Source organism: Anabrus simplex, chromosome 2, assembly GCF_040414725.1.
Source record: "Anabrus simplex isolate iqAnaSimp1 chromosome 2, ASM4041472v1, whole genome shotgun sequence".
NCBI classification, from domain to species: domain Eukaryota; kingdom Metazoa; phylum Arthropoda; class Insecta; order Orthoptera; family Tettigoniidae; genus Anabrus; species Anabrus simplex.
This window is the reverse complement of record NC_090266.1, coordinates 464,856,119-464,876,548: the sequence shown is the minus strand read 5'-3', so window position 1 is coordinate 464,876,548 and position 20,430 is coordinate 464,856,119.

The window sequence follows — 20,430 nt, the reverse complement described above, 5'->3', positions numbered from 1 at the left end:
AAGTATTCCTGTTGTGGGTCCCATACACCGGAACCATATCCTAACTGCGTTCTTACCAGAGACTTATACGCCCTCTCCTTTACATGCCTACTACAACCCCTAAATACTCTCATAACCATGTGAAGAGACATGTAACCTTTCTTAACAACCTTGTTAATATGATGAACCCAATGAAGATAATTTCTTATATTTACACCAACTACTTACGGAGTCCCCCATGAGGGACCAACACAATAATTCAAACTGAGAGGACTTTTGCTCTTCGTGAAACTTACAACTCGATTTTTCATCCCATGTACATTCATAGCTTTGTCTGCTGTCCGTCTCACAACATAGCTCAGAATCCTGCAACTCATTTACTACTCTATACAGCAAAACATCATACGCAAATATCCTTATCTGTGATTTCAGTTCTTTACTCAAATCATCTCTATATATAAAATAGCTTGTCCTGACAGACTGACTGACTGACTGATTCATCATCGCCGAGCCAAAACTACTGGACATAATGAAATGAAATTTTGGGGATACATTCATGTTAAGATGTAGGTGCTCGCTAAGAGAGGATTTTTGGATATTCCGTCGCTAAGGGGTGAAAAGGGGGGTGAAATTTTAAAATGCGTGAATCTATATCTCAAAACATTAAAAGTTTACAAATGTAAAAATTGGTATTTAGAATCTGCTTTAAAAATAAGGAAATACGTATTATTTTGTTTTCAGAAAATCCCAATAGGAGGGGTGAGAAAGGGTGAAAAATGGGTTGAATGCCTTTAATCAGGATACCGGTACTTATATCTCAGAAACTGAAGGTATTACAGACCTGAATATTGGTACTTTTGATCTCTTTTAAAAATAAAGAAACATGTATTTTTTTGTTTTTGGAAAATCCAATTAATGGGATGGGGGTGAAAGGGGAGTGAATATTTTAAATGAGTGTATCTATATCACAAAACGTTTAAGGTTTATAGATGTAAAAAATTAGTATTTAGAATCTCCTTTAAAAATAAAGAAACACGTATATTTTGGTTTTCGTAAAATTCCAATAGGAAGGGTGCAAAAGGGTGAAAATGTGTTGAATGCCTTTAATGAGGCTAATTATATTTCAGAACCTTAAGATATTACAGACCTGAAAATTGGTATTTGGGATCTACTTTAAAATAATAAAGAAACAGGCATTGTTCGCTTTTGGAAAATCCAATTAATGGGGGGGGGGTGAGAGGGGGTGAATATTTTAAATGAGTGTATCTATATCACAAAACTTTTAAAGTTTATAGATGTAAAAAATTAGTATTTAGAATCTCCTTTGAAAATAAAGAAACACGTATATATTTGTTTTCGGAAAATCAAAATAGGAAGGGTGGAAAAGGGTGAAAATATGTTGAATGCCTTTAATGAGGCTAATTATATTTCAGAACCTGAAGATATTACAGACCTGATTGTTGGTATTTGGGATCTACTTTAAAATAATAAAGAAACAGGCATTTATCGTTTTTGGAAAATCCAAATATTGGGGGGGGGGGTGAAAAGGGGAGTGAATTTTTAAAATGAGTGTATCAATATCCTAAAATTTTAAACGTTTACAGATGTGAAAATTGGTATTTTGAATCTCCTTTAAAAATAAAGAAACATGTATTTTTTGTTTTCGGAATATCCCAATAGGAGGGGTGAAACAGGGGGCGAATGCCTTTAATGAGGATATTTAAATCTCAGAAACTGAAGATGTTACAGTCATGAAAATTTAAAATTTGGAAACTCTTATAAAAATAAATGAACACATAATTTTTTGTTTTTGAAAAATCCAAATAGTGGGGGGGGGGGTGTGAAAAGTCGGGCTGATTTTTTAAAATTAGTGTATCTATATCTCGAAACTGTAAACGTTTACAGACGTAGAAATTGGTATTTACAATCTCCTTTCAACATAAAGAAACACGTATTTTTTGTTTTCGGAAAATTCCAATAGGAAGGGTAAAAAGGAGTGAAAAGTGGGTTGAATGCCTTTAATGAGGATACTTATATCTCAGAAACTGAAGATATTACAGCCAGAAAAAAGGTATTTGGGATCTCCTTTAAAAATAAACAAACATGTAACTTTTGTTTTTGGAAAATCCAAATAGTCGAGGGTTGATAGTGGGGTGAATTATTAAAATGAGTGCATCTATATCTCAAAACTTTCAAACTTTACAGATGTAAAAATTGGTACTTAGAATCAACTTTCAAGATGAAGTAACACGTATTTTTTGTTTTCGGAAAATCCCAATAGGAGGGGTGAAAAGGGGTGAAAAATTGTTGAATGTCTTTAATAAGGATATTTAAGGATACTGAAGATGTTACAGAACTGAAGATCGGTATTTGGGATCTCCTTTATAAATAAAGACACATGTATTTTTGTTTTGTGAAAATATAAATAATGGGGGTGAAAGGGGGGGTGTATTTTAAAAACTAGTGTATCTATATCTCAAAACTTCAAAAGTTTGCAGATGTAAAAAATTGATATTTAGAATCTCCTTTAAGAATAAAAGAACACGTATTTTTTGTTTTCTGTAAATCCCAATAGTGGGGGGGGGGGGTGAAAAGTGTGAATAAGGGGTTGAATGTCTTTAATGAGGATACGTATATCTCAGAAACTGAAGATATTACAGACCAAATAGTTAGTATATGGAATCTTCTTTAAAAATACAGAAACATTTATTTTTGTTTTTTTTGTCAAATCTAATTAATGGGGTTGAACAGGAGTGACAAATTGGGGTGAATTTTTAGAAAGACTATATCTACAGTATATCTCAGAAACGTAAAATGTTACAGACGTAAAAACTGGCATTTTGAATCTCCTGTTAAAGCAAAGAAACAGGTATTCTCGCAAAATCCAATGAAGGGTCGGGGGAGGTGGAAAATTGAAAAATTAATTGAATTAATTGAATAAGGATACTTACATCTAATAAAAACTAAACTAAAATACGTGTTCTTTTATTTTTAAAGGAGATTCTAAATATCAATTTTTTACATCTGCAAACTTTTGATGTTTTGAGATATAGATACACTAATTTTTAAAATACATCCTCCTTTCACTCCCCCCACTATTTGTCTTCTCTAAAAACAAAAAAATGTGTTTCATTATTTATAAAGGAGATCTCAACTACCGATCTTCAGGTCTGTAACATCTTCAGTATCCTTAAGTATCCTTATTAAAGGCATTCAACCATTTTCACCCCTTTTCACCCCTCCTATTGGGATTTTCCGAAAACAAAAAAAGTGTTTCTTCATCTTGAAAATAGATTCTAAGTACCAATTTTTACATCTGTAAAGTTTGAAATTTTTGAGATATAGACACACTCATTTTAATAATTAACCCCCCTTTCAACCCTCCACTATTTGGATTTTCCAAAAACAAAAAGTACATGTTTCTTTATTTTTAAAGGAGATCCCAAATACCTTTTATCAGGCTGTAATATCTTCAGTATCTGAGATATAAGTATCCTCATTAAAGGCATTCCACCCACTTTTCACTCCTTTTCTCCCCTTCTATTGGGATTTTCCGAAAACAAAAAATACGTGTTTCTTTATGTTGAAAGGAGATTCTAAATAACAATTTCTACGTCTGTAACCTTTTACAGTTTCGAGATATAGATACACTCATTTTAAAAATCACCCCTCTTTTCACCCCCCATTATTTGGATTTTCCAAAAACAAAAAATTATGTGTTCCTTTATTTTTATAGGGGTTTCCAATTTTAAATTTTCATGACTGTAACACTTTCAGTTTCTGAGATTTAAGTATCCTCATTAAAGGCATTCAACACCTGTTTCACCCATCCTATAAAGATTTTCCGAAAAAATACACGTTTCTTTAATTTTCAAAAGGGATTCTAAATATCAATTTTTACATCTGTAAACTTTTAAAGTTTTAAGATGTAGATACACTCATTTTGAAATTTCACCCCCCTTTTCACCCCCCATTATTTGAATTTTCCAAAAACCTAAAAATTCGTGTTTCTTAACTTTTAAAGAGATCAAAAGTACCAATTTCCTGGTCTGTAATATCTTCAGTTTCTGAGATATAAGTACCGGTATCCTGATTAAAGGCATTCAACCCCTTTTTTACCCTTTTCACCCCTCCTATTGGGGTTTTCTGAAAACCAAAAAATACGTATTTCCTTATTTTTACAGAAGATTCTAAATACCAATTTTTACATCTATAAACTGTTAATGTTTTGAGATAGAGATACACTCACTTTAAAATTTCACCCCCCTTTTCACCCCCTTAGCAACGGAATGTCCAGAAATCCTCTCTTAGTAAGCACGGAATGTATCCCCAAAATTTCATTTCTTTATGTCGAGTAGTTTTGGCTCGGCGATGATGAATCAGTCAGTCAGTCAGTCAGTCAGGACAAGTTATCTATATATATAAAACTAGCGAGATACCCGTGCTTCGCTACGGTATTATACTGACATTTGTAATTGAATGCTTAACGTTTTATACATAACCTGCCGATATTCGCGATCTGACTCGTTTACTTAGAGATTACGGCAAAGTTCGTCCCATTTTTCAATCGTTTTTCCAGCAATCGATTCCATATTTCCCGGGCTAGGTCCAGGTATTCCACCCGGTCAGTTGGGTCCCTAAATCTTGGCCATGCTTTCCTATAAGCATTTTTAATGTGGATCAAATTCTTGAGGAGATCCGGCGTGGTGTCCTCTTAGGTGCCTTGGCGGTACTGAACCGGCTGCCGGATTGCAATCGTAGTCATTACCCGTCCAGGACCCGTTTCCAGCACGGTCCGCACATTTTGACGACGGTCCAGAACATTATCATTATTAATATTATTATTATTATTATTATTATTAGGGTGGGTGATTAGTTGAATTTAGGTATTATTATTATTATTATTATTATTATTATTATTATTATTATTATTATTATTATTATTATTATTATTATTATTATTATTATTATTATTATTATTATTATTATTATTGATGCTCTGGACCCCACAGCAAGATGCAAGACTTCTACCTGGCGGTAAATTACATCTGCTGCCATTGTCATTGATGACAGTATGACCAGCACCATTGTCGCCCGTAGGCAAGTGCGCAGGACTTCTGGCGATACGAATGACATACTTCCGTGTATTATTGACCTTATTAGAGAAGTGAACAATTGCACGGTCAATCTTATACCTATCGTTTATTTCAAATGTGTTTGAATTTCTATTTATATGCCAGAAGAATCTACTGTAATCTAAGAAGGTTCTCCAAAGGAAAAGATGGCTCTTGAAAACGAACCCAGGAAAGACTAAAAATGATCGTTTTACGATCAGAATAAGTCCATTGAAAATTAACAGTCATTCAACCGGGTCAGGAAAGGAATTAATAAAGCCCCCAGCTAGCGGTGAGGATAGGAATTGTGCCGGCTGCCGAAGCCTGTCGCACTCCTCTGGAACAATGATTAGTGAATGACAAATGAAATGAAATGAAATGAAATGATATTGGAGAGTGTTGCTGGAATGAATGATGACGGGGAAAACCGGAGTACCCGGAGAAAAACATGTTCCGCCTTCGCTTTGTCCAGCACAAATCTCACATGGAGTGACCTGGATTTGAACCACGAAACCCAACGGTGAGAGGCCAGCGCGCTGCCGCCTGAGCCACGGAGGATCCTTATAAGTACATTAGGAACAGCAAAATCAATTGGTCTCACCTCCGTCTTCACCCAACCGCGGTTGATTTACCCCCAACCCCAAAAAGGATGGCGTGTTTCTTTATGATTAAAGGAGATTCCAAATACCAATGTTTACGTGTGTTACCTTCAGTTTTGAGATATAAGTATTCCCATAAAAATAATTTTACTTTTTTCACTTACTTTCACGCTCCCCCCACCCACTTAAGTGAATTTTCCGGCAAAGAATATTTGTTTCTTTAATAGCAAAGGATCTTCAAAATACCGATTATCTTCAGATTTTGAGATATGTGTCCTCATGAAACGAATTCAACTCCTTTTCACATCCGCCCCCAAAGATGATTCCCCGATCCCCCTCCCCCAAAACGCGTCGTTTTATTTTTAAAGAAGCTCTAAATACCACTTTTTACGTCTGTAACAACTTTAGATTTTATTAGATGTAAGTATCCTCTTACAATTAATTCAATTAATTTTTCAGTTTTTCACCCCCCCCCCTCCCTTCATTGGATTTTCCGGGAATACCTGTTTGTTTACTTTAACAGGAGATTCCAAATACCAGTTTTTACATGTGTAACATTTTACGTTTCTGAGTTATACTGTAGATATAGTGTTTCTAAAACTTCACCCCAATTTGTCACTCCTGTTTAACCCCCATTAATTAGATTTTCCAAAAAAACAAAATAATACATGTTTCTGAATTTTGAAAGAAGATTCCATATACTAACTGTCTGGACTGTAATGTCTTCAGTTTCTGAGATATAAGTATCCTCATTAAAGCCATTCAACAACATTCAACACACGTTTCACCCTCCACTATTTGGATTTTTCAAAAACGAAAAGTACATGTTTCTTTATTTATAAAGGAGATCCCAAATACCGATTTTCAGGTCTGTCACATCTTCAGTTTCTGAAATATAAAGATCCATATTAAAGGAATTCAACCAATTTTCACCCCTTTTCACCCCTTCTCATGGGATATTCCGAAAACAAAAAAATGCGCGTTTCTTTATTTTGAAAGTAGATTCTATGTGCCAACTTTTACATCTGTAAAGTTTGAAAGTTTTGAGATATAGATACTGTCCATTCATTTTAAAAATTCACCCCTTTTCACACCCCCATTAACTCGATTTTCCAAAAATAAAAAAATACGTGTTCCTTAATTTTTTAAGGAGATCCCAAACACCAATTTTCAAGTCAGTAATATCTTCAGTTTCTGAGATATAAGTATCCTCATTAAAGGCATCCACCACTTTTTCACCCCTTTTCACCCCTCCTATTGGGATTTTCCGAAAATAAAAAATACGTATTTCTTTATTTTGAAAGTAGATTCTATGTACCAATTTTTAGATCTGTAAACTTTCAAAGTTTTGCGATATAGATACAGTCACTTTACAAATTCACCCCCCTTCCCACCCTCCCAGTAATTGGATTTTCCAAAAAAAACCACGTGTTTCTTTATTTTTAAAAGAGATCAAAAGTACCAATTTTCAGGTCTGTAATATCTTCAGTGTCTGAGATATAAGTACCGGTATCCTGATTAAAGGCATTCAACCCCTTTCTCACCCTTTTCCCCCTCCTATTGGGATTTTCTGAAAACAAAAAATACGTATTTCCTCATTTTTAGAGAAGACTTTAAATACCAATTTTTACGTCCGTAAACTTTGCAAGTTTGGAGATATAGATACACTCATTTTAAAATTTCACCCCCCCTTTTCACTCCCTTAGCGACGGAATTTACAAAAATCCTCTCTTAGCGAGCACCTACATCTTAATATGAATTTATCCCCAAAATTTCGTTTCTTTATGTCCAGTAGTTTTGGCTCGGCGATTATGAATCTGTCAGTCAGTCAGTCAGGACAAGTTATTTTATATATATAGATAGCTTGTCCTGACTGACTGACTGACTGACTGACTGACTGACACATAAATAAAAAACTGAAGAAGTTACAGAGTTACAGTCGTGATAATTGGTATTTAGAAGATCCTTTACTATTAAGGAAACAAGTATTTTTGCCGGAAATTTACTTAGGTGGGGGGGGGGGGGAGTAGTGTGAAAGTGAAGAAAAGTGAATTATTTTAATCTCAAAACTGAAGCTAATAGACGTGAACATTAGTGTTTGGAATCTCTTTTAACATAAAGAAACACGCCATCTTTTAGGGTTTTTTTGGGGGGAGGGGTTGGCTAAATAAATTTAACGGTGGTGGGGTGTAAAAGGAGGTGAGACCAATTGATTCTACTGTTCATAATGTATTTATAAGGAGCCTCCGTTGCTCAGGCGGCAGCGCGCCAGCCCCTCACAGCTGGGTTCCGTGGTTCAAATCCCGGTCACTCCATGTGACATTCGTGCTGGACAAAACAAAGGCGGGACAGGTTTTTCTCCGGATACTCCGGTTTACCCTGTCATCATTCACTCCAACAACACTGTCCAATATAATTTCATTGCATTTGTCATCCACTAATCATTGCCCCAGAAGAGTGCGACAGGTTTCGGCTGCCGGTACAATTCCTATTTTCGCCGCTATATGAGGGCTTTATTCATTCCATTCCTGACCCTGTCGAATGACTGGAAACAGGCTGTGGATTTTCGATGTACTTATTCTGATCATAAACCCATCAATTTTAATCTTTCCTGCGTTCGTTTTCAAGAGCCATCTTTTCCTTCGGAGAACGTTCTCAGATTACAGTAGATTCTCCTGGCATATAAATAAAAATTTAAACACATTTGAAATAAACGATAGGAATGAGATTGACCGTTCAAATTTTCACCTCCATAATAAGGTCAATAATGCACGGAAGTATGTCATTCGTATCGCCAGAAATCCAGCACACTTGCAGCGGTCTTGCATCTTGCTGTGGGGTCCAGAACATCTATATAATAATAATAATAATAATAATAATAATAATAATAATAATAATAATAATAATAATAATAATAATAATAATAATAATAATGTACTGGACCGTCGTCAAATGTGCGGACCGCGCTGAAAACGGTTCCTGGACGCGTAATGACTAAGAATGCAGTCTGGCCGCGTGTTCAGTATCCGCAAGGCACCCAAGACGACACCAGGCTGGATCTCCTCAAGGATTTGACCCATATTAAAAATGCTTATAGGAAAAGATGGCAAAGATTATGGACCCAACTGACCGGGTGGAATACCTGGACTTAGCACGGGAAGTACGAAATCGATTGCTGGAAAGAAAGATTGAAAAATGGGAGGAAACTTGCCATAATCTATTAGAAAACGAGTCAGATCACGAATTTTGGCGGATTCTCTCAGAAAACGAGTCAGATCGCAAATTTCGGCGGATTATATCTAAAACAATAAGCATTCAATTTTAAATTTCAGTATAATACAGTAGCGAAGCACGGGTATCTTGCTAGTTTTATATATATAGATAACTTGTCCTGACTGACTGACTGACTGACTGACTGACTGATTCATCATCGCCGAGCCAAAACTACTGGACATAAAGAAATGGAATTTTGGGGATACATTTATATTAAGATGTAGGTGCTCGCTAAGAGAGGATTCTTGGATATCCCGTCGCTAAGGGGGTGAAAAAAGGGGTGAAATTTTAAAATGAGTTTATCTATATCTCAATACCTTTAAAGTTTACACATGTAAAAATTGTTATTTAGAATCTTCATTAAAAATAAGGAAACACGTATTTTTTGTTTTCAGAAAATTCGAATAGGAGGGGTGAAAAAGGGTGAAAGAGTGTTGAATACCTTTAATCAGGATACCGGTACTTATATCTCAGAAACTGAAGATATTACAGACTAGAAAATTGGTACCTTTGAACTCTTTTAAAAATTAAGAAACGCGTATTTTTTGTTTTTGGAAAATCCCAATAGGAGGGGTGAAAAGGAGTGAAGAAATGGTTGAATGCGTTAAATTATTATACTTATATCTCAGAAACTGAAGATATTACAGACCTGAAAATTGGTGTTTGGGATCTCCCTTAAAAACAAAGAAACACGTATTTTTTGTTTTTGGAAATCCAGTTAATTGAGGGGGGGGGGGCTGAAAAGGGGGTGAATTTTTAAAATGAGTGTATCTAAATCTCAAAACTTTTAAAGTTTATAGATGTAAAAACTGGTATTTAGAACCTCCCTTAAAAATAAAGACACACGTATTTTTTCGTTTTCTGAAAATCCAAATAGGAAGGGTGGAATAGGGTGAAAATATGTTGAATGCCTTTAATGAGGCTGCTTATATTTCAGAACCTGAAAATATTACAGACCTGAAGATTGGTATTTGGGATCTACTTCATAAATAAAGAAACATGTAATTTTTCGTTTTTGGAAAAATCAAATAATGAGGGGTGAAAAGGGTGTTGAAATTTTAAAAATGAGTGAATCTATATCTGAAAAATTTGAAAGTTTACAGATGTAAAAATTGGTATTTAGAATGTCCTTTAAAAATAAAGAAACATATATTATTTTTCGGAAAATCCCAATAGGAGGGGTGAAACAGGTGTTGAATGCCTTTAATGAAGATAGTTAAATCTCAGAAACTGAAGATGTTACAGTCATGAATATTTAAATTTGGAACCTCCTATAAAAATAAAGGAACACATAATTTTTTTTTTTGGAAAATCCAAATAATGGGGGGTGAAAAGGGGGGGGTGAATTTTTAAAATGAGTGTATCTATATGTCAAAACTTTTAAAGTTTATAGATGTAAAATTGGTATTTAGAATCTCCTTCAAAAAAATGAAACACGTATTTTTTGTTTTCGAAAAATCCCAATGGGTAGGGTGGAAAATGATGAAAAAGTGGTTGAATGCCTTTAATGAGGCTACTTATATTTCAGAACCTGAAGATATTACAGACCTGAAAATTGGTATTTGTTATCTAATTTAAAAATAAGGAAACACGTATTTTATGTTTTTGGAAAATACAATTAATGGGGGTTGAAAAGGAGATGAATTTTAAAAATGAGCGTATCTATATCTCAAAACATTTAAAGTTGATACATGTAAAAATTTGTATTTTGAATCTCCTTTAATTATAAAGAACACGTATTTTTTGTTTTCGGAAAATCCCAAGAGGAAGATAGAAAAGGGTGAAAAAGGTGTTGAATGCCTTTAATGAGGCTAAGTATATTTCAGAACATGAAGATATTAAAGACCTGAAAATTGGTATTTGGGATCTTCTTTAAAAATTAAGAAATAGGATTTTTTTCGTTTTAGAAATATCCAAATAATGGGGGGTGAAAAGGGGGGTGAATTTTTAAAATGAGCGCGTCTACATCTTAAGATCTTAAAAGTATACAGATGTAAAACTTGGTATTTAGAATCTCCTCTAAAATAAAATAACACATATTTTCTTGTTTTCGGGAAATCCCAATAGGAAGGGTGGAAAAGGGTGAAAAATGGGTTGAGTGCCTTTAATGAGGCTACTTATATTTTAGAACCGGAAGATATTACAGACCTGAAAATTGGTGTTTGGGATCTCCTTTAAAAACATAGAAACAAGTATTATTTGATTTTGGAAAATCCAATTAATGGGGGGTTTAAAAGGGGTGTGAATTTTTAAAATCTATATCTCAAAACTCTTAAAGTTTATAGATGTAAAAATTGGTATTTAGAATCTCCTTCAAGAATAATGAAACACGTATTTTTTGTTTTCGAGAAATCCCAATAGGAAGGGTGAAAAAGGATGAAAAATTTGTTGTCTGCCTTTAATAAGGCTACCTATATTTCAGAACCTGACGATATTACAGACCTGAAAATTGGTATTTGGGATCTACTTTAAAAATAAAGAAATACGTTGTTTTTGTTTTAGGAAAATCCAATTAATGGGGTTGAAAAGGGGGCGAATTTTTAAAATGAGTGCATCTATATCTCACAACTTTTAACGTTTATACATGTAAATGTGTGTGTCTACATCTTAAAATTTTTAAAGGTTACGGATGTAAACCTTGGTATTTAGAATCTCCTTTAAGAATAAAGGAACACGTATTTTTTTGTTTTCTGTAAATCCCAATAGGAGGTGTGTAAAAGGGTGAATAATGGGTTGAATGCCTTTAATGTTGATACATATATGTCGGAAACTGACGGTATTACGGAACTGAAAATTTGTATATGGGATCTCCTTTAAAAATAAACAATTAATGGCTGTTAAACGGGAGTGACCATTTGGGGTGAATTTTTTGAAATACTATATCTACAGAATATCTGATAAACGTAAAATGTTACAGACGTAAAAGTAGGTATTTGGATTCTGCTGTAAATGTAAAGAAACATAGGTGATTTGTTTTTGGAAACTCCACTTAAGGGGAACTAAAAAGGGGTGAAATTTCAAAATGAGAATTTGTACAGTACATCTCAAAAAACTTAACAAGTTGCAGAAGTGATAAATGGTGTTCTTTATCTCTATAAATATAAATAAACTTGTATTTTTAGCTTTCGGAAATACCTCTTGAGTTTAGGGGGGGTGTAAAAGTGACTGAAAATTGTGTTGTATTCTTTTAATTAGGCTACTGATATCTCAAAAATGAAGATGTTTCAGACGTGAAATTTTATATTTGGAATCTGCTTCAAAACTAAAGAAACACGTATTCTCTGAAAATCCAATGAAGGGGAGGGGGGTTGGGTGAAAGGCATGAAAAATGAATTGACTTAATTGTATGTGTATACTTCCATCTAATAATAACTAAATTTGTTACAGACGTGAAAATTGGTATTTGGATCCTCTTTAAAAACAAAGAAAAACGCGTTTTGGGGGAAACCACATTGGGGGGCGGGAGTTAAAAGGAGTTGAATTCTTTTCATGAGGACACATAAATAAGAAACTTAAGAAAGAGTTGTGATAATTGGTATTTAGAAGGTCCTTTACTATTAAAGAAAGAAGTACTTTTTGCTGGAAAATCCACTAGGCGGGGGGGGGGGGGGTTTAAATGAAGTGAAAAAGTGAATTATTTTTATGGGGATACTTATATCTCAAAACTGATTGGAATCTCTTTTAAACATAAAGTAACACGCCTTCTTTTAATTATTTTTTTTCGGGGGGTAAATACACTTAACGGCGGTGGGGTGTAAAAGTAGGTGAGACCAATAGATTTTACTGTTCATGATGTACTTATAAGGAGCCTCCGTTGCTCAGACTTCAGCGCGCAGGCATCTCGCCGCTGGGTTCCGTGGTTCAAATCCCGGTCACTCAATGTGACATTCGTGCTGGACATACGTAGGCGGGACAGGATTTTCTCCGGATGCTCCAGTTTTCCTCTTATCATTCATTCCAGCAACACTGTCCAATATTGCGTTTCATTTGTCATTCATCGATCATTGCCCCAGAGGTGTGCTTCGACAGCCGGCACAATTCCTATTGTCGCCGCTAGATGGGGCTTTATTCATTACATTCCTTACCCTATCGAATGACTGGAAACACGTGTAGATTTTCGATGTAATTATTCTGATCATAAACCGATCATTTTTAAGCTTTCCTGGGTTTGTTTTCAACAGCCATCTTTTCCTTCGGAGAACGTTCTTAGATTACAGTAGGTTCTCCTGGCATATAAATAAAAATGTAAACACATATGAAATAAACGATAGGAATGAGATTGGCCGTCAAATTGTTCACCTCTATAATAAGGTCAATAATGCACGGGAGTATGTCATTCGTATCGCCAGAAATCCTGCACACTTGCCTACGCGGGGAAAATGGTGCTGGTCACATTGTCAACAATTACAATGGCAGCGGATGTAATTTACCGCCAAGTAGCGGTCTTGCATCTTGCTCTTTGGTCCAGAATATCTAACAATAATAATAATAATAATAATAATAATAATAATAATAATAATAATAATAATAATAATAATAATAATAATAATAATAATAATAATAATATTGTTCTGGACCGTCAATTGTGCTGACCGCGCTGGAAACGGGTCCATACGCCATTTGATTTCAACTAAAATGTTAAAGACGTGAACATTGGTATTTGAAATCTCATTTAAAAATGAAGAAACACGCACTTTTGGGGAGGGGGAATCAATGTAACGGGTAGGATGGGGGTGAAAAAGGAGTTGAATTACTTTAATGAGTATAATTATATCTCATAAACTGAAGATGTTACAGACGTGAAAATTAGTGTTTGAAATATCTTTAAATATACAGAGATACGCATTTGGCGTTTTTTCCGGAAAATCGACGTAAGTACCGCCAAATATAGAGTTTAAATACGTTTATGAGTATATCTTATCTTAAGAACTGAAGCTGTTACAGACGTGAAAGTTGGTATTTTGAATATCCTTTCAAAATAAAGAAACACGTATTTTTTGTTTTCGGAAAATCCACTTACGGCAGGAGACTGGTGGAAAGAAGTGAGGAAGAAGTTGAATAATTCTTATGGGTATACATTTATCTCAAAAACTGAAGGTGTTACAGACGTACAGGTATGAAAACTGGTATTTGAATATCCTTTAAAAATAATGAAACACGTATTTATTTTTGCTTTCGGAAAATCCAATTGAAGGGCTGAAAAGAACTGGAAAAGCGGGTGAATTTTTAAAACGAGTACCGGTTTATCTGTATTATATGTCGTCCGGCTCCATGGCTAAATGATTAGCGTGCTGGCCTTTGGACACAGGGGTCCCGGGTTCGATTCCCGGCAGGGTCAGCGATTTTAACCATCATTGGTTAATTTCCCTGGCACGGGGGCTGGGTGTATGTGTATGTGCTGTCTTCATCATCATTTCAACCTCATCACGAGGAACAGGTCGCCTACGGGCGCCAAATCTAAAGACCTGAAACTGGCGAGCCGTACCCGTCCTGGAATCTCCCGGCACTAAAATCCGTACGCCATTTCATTTTACATTATATGTCAAAAACTGAACATGCTAGAGACAAGAAACTTGGTATTTGGACAGTTCTTTAAAAATACAGGAAACTGTACTTTTTTGCTTTGGAGGGAGCTCTTTACGGGGGGTGAAAGTTAGTGAAAAGTAGTTGAATTGTCTTTATGAGGATACTCATATCTTAAAAACTGAAAATGTTACAGACGCGAAAATTGATATTTAGAATCTCCTTTAAAATTAAGGAAACATATATTTTTGTTTTGGGAAAATGCACTTAGATGGGGGTAGTAGAAGGACTGATCAAGGGATTGAATTCTTTTTATAGGGATACTTATGTATATCTCAAAAACTGAATATTTTACAGATGTGGGAATAGTTATTTGGAATCTCCTTTAAAAATATAGAAACATGTATTTATTTTTTGTGTTGAGAGAAGAATGTTTCTCGCATGTACAGTTCTATGTAGCATGGTCGTCTTAGCACCAAAAAGGTAATACCACAAGCATGATTTACATAGAATTTCTGGGGCAAATGAAACTCTATTTCTGGGTGAGTTTTTATACTTTAGGAATTTTCAGATAGTCTCTTAGTACAATGCCGAGGAACAATTATTCTGATCAAATTACGAAATCCACGCGTGCGAAGCCGCGGGTAATTATTAGTTAAATTGATAAATTATCGTCTAGTAATTTATGAAATTTACTGAATGGAAATTTGTTAATACAGTCAAATAACACCAACCGTGTGTTCAGAATGCTCTTCTACCCTTGAGGTTGCATACTATAATATTCATTATGCTGACTTTACATAAATCGTCACTTGGGCTTATCTGCCAAGAGCTACAATCTTCTACAAAAATTTGTTTTTCACTGGGAGATTTAACTTGAAATCACAATGTGCGTCACAAAGCCCTCATTTCGAACCAACCTTCACCCGGTCAGCTGCTCCGGAATGTTAGCGTATTCTCACTACAGCCTGCCTCAGAAATATCACATTTAATATACAGCCTGTCTCAAAAATTCTTCGTCATCAACAAATATAGCCTGTCCCAAAAATGCATCTTCATCGCTTATCACGCCAGCATCACAAATGAAATACAGGCTACCTATGCCTTCAACATCTACACAACTCTTATCTCAACATATCATTCCGGCACAATCCATTTCTTCCTGTTTCAAAACCATTTCAAACCTCAATACTTCCGTGACGAACAATTTATAAGAATCCTTTTCATTTATTTTTACTACAACTTTCGGACCTCAAGAATACAATAACACACCGTGATTTCCAATCTCACCGACAACACGGTGTCACAAATTACCTTCCCACGAATTAATATAACTTTATCAGACTTCACTGGATTTCGAGACAAACGTAAATCTTACTCAACATATCTGTTAAATACAATTTTTAAAATTGAAATTTTATCCGGCTGAAAATATTATTATTTATTATTATTATTATTATTATTGCTATTATTATTATTTCGACAAAAATTTTCTGAACACATACGATATTCGAAATGAAGGCATTCGACACGACTTCATTGTCGTTATCACCTTCCTAATTTTACTCAGTTTGAACAATATCTCAAATAATTTTAAGACATATTTTAAACTTCGCATTTCACAGTTTCTCGACGTGAATTTTACTGCCCTGAAGATTTTCACACGATGACCAGAAATGTAACAATTTCACCTGATCATTATTAAATATTAATTCGACACACGCACTGAGAATTTTATTGGGAGAAACAAATTCTAAACTACAACATTGATAAAAAATATAGACATTGACCTGTAATAGTATTCATCCTGGAGATTCCGGCCACATTTAGGCGGCTGCCCTCGTGCTTATCCGTCCATGGCTACATTAGACACCATCTTCTTATATATATATATAACTTAAAATCTACGGATTTTATACTCGTTATCGGTTAACACCGCAAATGACACACTTTCTTCGCGTTTTAATATGCGACGAGCAACCTTCTCAAACGGCGACTTCCACTGTTTTCCCAGGACCCTGCTTTCGTTCAACCTACTGCTGGCCAGATGTTTCAAATAGATAACAAAACTCAGACCTCACTGGCTAGCCTCCAGACTCCCTTTGACAATATCAAACACACACAATTGTAACAGAGAAACTCAGCTACGCATTTTAAACAGATATCTAAGCCTTCACAGTTTTCATCGGCGTAAGCTGAGGAAAATTTCTCTCACCTTTCATTTAATATTCTAGTTGAACCATTGACATCAATATATAACACGTGATTTTGAGAACAAAACCCCGCACTTTCCTGCAGACGAGCGACGTGGGTTTCACCATCCAGACCTCCAGATAGAATGAAAAAATTAGGTGGAGGGGATTTCTCATACAGGTTGTTAGGGGTATACCTGAAGATATTTCTTCTAGCAATAGAGAACGATGTGACGAACCACTATATATCAAACTTTTGGTAATCCTCGGAAGTTATTTTTGAGAGCAAAGAGATACGATGATTTTAGAATAGGTAGTATGCCTTGTTCTTGTGAATGAATAGCTTCCCTTTGAGAAACAGGCGAGTCACGCGCCATCTGTGCCAATCTGGTTTCTGTTTATGTTTACGAGCAAGTGCACTACGGTAACAGCTGAACGCTACCTATGCAATGCACGAGATGTTACGTAACATACTTGCCAAACAGGTTTTATGTTTAAGAGCAACTGAACTACGATAACAGCTGAAGGTGGCTACTACAGTAGTGTATGCCATGTTACGTTACATTCTCGCCAGACTTGTTTCGTTGCTGTCAGTATTTAGTTTCCGTCTTAGGGGCTTCAGACAACCCTGGTCATCGGTTTCGGACCCTGGGGATGTACCGAATTCTCAGCGTTAATACTGGTTCATTTGCTGTTATGTTCTTTAGGGGATTGGGATATCTGTGGTCATCAGCCCCGTGATCTAGTGAGTATGGAAATGACTGAAAATCTGTATCGGTGCGGGACCTGCACGAGCGTGTGATATAATTTTTAGTTGGGATAGGCGCGACGGGACGTGAAATACCGTACCATTTCCGCTGTGCATTGCGTAAAGGTAGAAGAAAGATGGCAGTTCCTTACGCCAACGAAAGCAGTCATGGGATCCCCAAATGAGTAGCATCGGAATTGAATTGTCGAAACACATCGAACGTTTAGTTTTAAAGGAATAATGGGCATGTTATACAACTAAATACACTGACTGACAGAGCAAATGCAACACCAAGAAGGAGTGGTTCGAAAGGGATGAAAGTTAGGGAAAAAAAGAGACGGCACGGACGAATAATTGATGTTTATTTCAAACCGATATGCAGGTTACACAATGCGCACGGCATCGACTCAGTAGGATGTAGGACCACCGCGAGCGGCGATGCACGCAGAAACACGTCGAGGTACAGAGTCAATAAGAGTGCGGATGGTGTCCTGAGGGATGGTTCTCCATTCTCTGTCAACCATTTGCCACAGTTGGTCGTCCGTACGAGGCTGGGGCAGAGTTTGCAAACGGCGTCCAATGAGATCCCACACGTGTTCGATTGGTGAGAGATCCGGAGTGTACGCTGGCCACGGAAGCATATGTAGACCTCGTAGAGCCTGTTGGGAGATGCGAGCAGTGTGTGGGCGGGCATTATCCTGCTGAAACAGAGCATTGGGCAGCCCCTAAAGGTACGGGAGTGCCACCGGCCGCAGCACATGTTGCACGTAGCGGTGGGCATTTAACGTGCCTTGAATACGCACTAGAGGTGACGTGGAATCATACGCAATAGCGCCCCAAAAATGATGCCGCGTTGTCTAGAGGTAGGGCGCTCCACAGTTACTGCCGGATATGACCTTTCTCCACGCCGACGCCACACTCGTCTGCGGTGACTATCACTGACAGAACAGAAGCGTGACTCATCGGAGAACACGACGTTCCACCATTCCCTCATCCAAGTCGCTCTAGCCCGGCACCATGCCAGGCGTGCACGTCTATGCTGTGGAGTCAATGGTAGTCTTCTGAGCGGACGCCGGGAGTGCAGGCCTCCTTCAACCAATCGACGGGAAATTGTTCTGGTCGATATTGGAACAGCCAGGGTGTCTTGCACATGCTGAAGAATGGCGGTTGACGTGGCGTGCGGGGCTGCCACCGCTTGGCGGCGGATGCGCCGATCCTCGCGTGCTGATGTCACTCGGGCTGCGCCTGGACCCCTCGCACGTGCCACGTGTCCCTGCGCCAACCATCTTCGCCACAGGCGCTGCACCGTGGACACATCCCTATGGGTATCGGCTGCGATTTGACGAAGCGACCAACCTGCCCTTCTCAGCCAATTCACCATACCCCTCGTAAAGTCGTCTGTCTGCTGGAAATGCCTCCGTTGACGGCGGCCTGGCATTCTTAGCTATACACGTGTCCTGTGGCACACGACAACACGTTCTACAATGACTGTCGGCTGAGAAATCACGGTACGAAGTGGGCCATTCGCCAACGCCGTGTCCCATTTATCGTTCGCTACGTGCGCAGCACAGCGGCGCATTTCACATCATGAGCATACCTCAGTGACGTCAGTCTACCCTGCAATTGGCATAAAGTTCTGACCACTCCTTCTTGGTGTTGCATTTGCTCTGTCAGTCAGTGTAAATTAAACGTACCTACATTTCGAGCCTCCTTCAGGGCTGAGTGGCTCGGACGGTTGCTTTTTTTTTGCTAGTTGCTTTTACGTCGTACCGACACAGATAGGTCTTATGGCGACGATGGAACAGAGAAGGGCTAGGAGTGGGAAGGAAGCGGCCGTGGCCTTAATTAAGGTACAGCCCCAGCATGTACCTGGTGTGAAAATGGGAAACCACGGAAAACCATCTTCAGGGCTGCCGACAGTGGGGGTCGAACCTACTATCTCCCGAATACTGGATACTGGCCGCACTTAAGCGACTGCAGCTATCGAGCTCGGTCTCAGACGGTTGAGGTTCAGGCCTTTTGACTCTAACTTCACAGGTTTGAACCTGACGCAGTCTGGTGGTATTTGAAGGTGCTCAAATACTGTACGTCAGCCTCGTGTCGGTGGATTTTCTGGTACATAAAAATAACTCGTGCGAGACTAAATTCGGGCACCTCAGCGTCTCAGAAAACCGTAGAAGTAGTTAGTGGGACGTAAAGCACTGAACGTTATTATTATTATTATTATTATTACTATCAGGCCATTAACAGCTGAAATACGTGGAAGAAAATAGTAAAATATGCGTGATTCAAGAGGAAACAAGAGGAATTGTATGTCACATGAGGTAGCATCGGTCGCAGTATTTATCTACAGATTACTATGCGTAAGACGAGAACCAGGTCAAGCTCGTGGGGATGAGTCAGCTGTAATCTCGTATTGTGTACAAACATCAAACATACGCATCAACAAATCTAAGAAACATAAAGAAGGTTACACGTTAGAGACATGTAGCTATTAACCTGAACGCCAGGCCGACGGTTGCTTTCATGAGTACAGATGAGTTTTCAAATTGTACACAATCCACTGATGTCGAAGGTATCTAAGAAGATACCGCCACAACTATATTACATTTTACTATGGTGGTGCTAATAACAAATCGCAGCAGCTATTGGCTTTACGTCGCACCGACACAGATAGGCCTTATGGCGACGATGGGACAGGAAAGGGCTAGGACTGGGAAGGAAGCGGCCGTGGCCTTAATTAAGGTACAGCCCCAGCATTTGCTTGGTGTGAAAATGGGAAACCACGGAAAACCATCTTCTGGGCTGCCGAGAGTGTGGTTCGAACCCAGCATCTCCCGAATAATGGATACTGGCCACACCGAAATGAAATGTCGTATGGCTTTTAGTGCCGTGAGTGTCTGAGGACACGTTCGGCTCTCCAGATGCAGGTCTTTTGATTTGACTCCCGTAGGCGACCTGCGCGTCGTGATGAGGATGAAATGATGATGAAGATGGCACAT